Raw genomic sequence first — 979 nt, 5'->3', positions numbered from 1 at the left:
ACGACTTCCGGCCATGTCCGACTCTATGTTGTGAATCAACAACCATGTATATGAATTTAAGTCTATATATATCTTCATCTTCGAATTTCTTTCTCTCTATCCATATGTGTATACATATTGTATGTTGAGAAATCTTGCATTCGTTCCTCAAATCAAAATTCGCCTACATTACTGTATTATACTATTTATATGACGAGCTTGTAAAGAGAGAAGAAGAGGAAGACGAGGAGAAACAGAGTCGGTTAAAAAGTAACAAGAAAAAAAAAACAGCTCCAATTCGTAAGCAACCAACGCTGAACCATTGATTCCAATCTTAACCTTTGGATAACCATGTCAACCCCGGATTGGTTCAGCTGAACCATATCAGTGTAAACGAGAGAACCTTGACAGTATGTTACAAAAAGCCCATGGGCCTTGAACAAAAACGTTACTTCCCCTCTTAATTTTAACTACACACTGTCTTACTCTTTAGTGCTTGATTAGTTCCCTCCTTAATTAATTAATCCGTTTGATTATAAAAGTCCGTTAGTGATTACGGCATTGGGGGAGAGCCAACGGGATAGAGGACCGTATCTCTCTCTCTCTCTCAGTCTCGTTCTATGAACAGAGACGGCGACCACCACTTGCTTTGTATATATATATATATTTTTTTGGGTATAGTAGTAGTAATGTAATGTAATGGCCAGATTCTTTGTTGCCTTCTCTCATCATATCATACCATTAAAATATCTTTCATCAACTTGTCGGTAAATTATTTTTTGGCTTATATCATTCTTTCTCTGTCTTCTTCTTCTATTCATTTTTAAAAAAAAAAAAAATTCAGAAAGAAAAAACAAATATAACAATAATTCATTTTTCTTAAAATTACAGATGCACGTATATAGAAATAATAAAACTAGAGAGTGTGTGATCTGATCTAGTTATATATATATATATATATATGTAAAAAAAAAAAAAAAAAAAAAAAAAATCCTGGGGG

At 33.2% G+C, this 979-nt stretch overlaps 1 pseudogene; it reads left to right on the top strand.

Annotated features, from left to right (window-relative positions):
* LOC104737710 overlaps positions 1-563 on the top strand; it is a 6,135-nt pseudogene extending 5,572 nt beyond the window's left edge.

The sequence above is a fragment of the Camelina sativa genome, chromosome 13 (genome assembly GCF_000633955.1).
Source record: "Camelina sativa cultivar DH55 chromosome 13, Cs, whole genome shotgun sequence".
Lineage (NCBI taxonomy): Eukaryota > Viridiplantae > Streptophyta > Magnoliopsida > Brassicales > Brassicaceae > Camelina > Camelina sativa.
The sequence above is the reverse complement of the archived record's forward strand: the minus strand, read 5'-3'. Positions and strand labels throughout refer to the sequence as shown.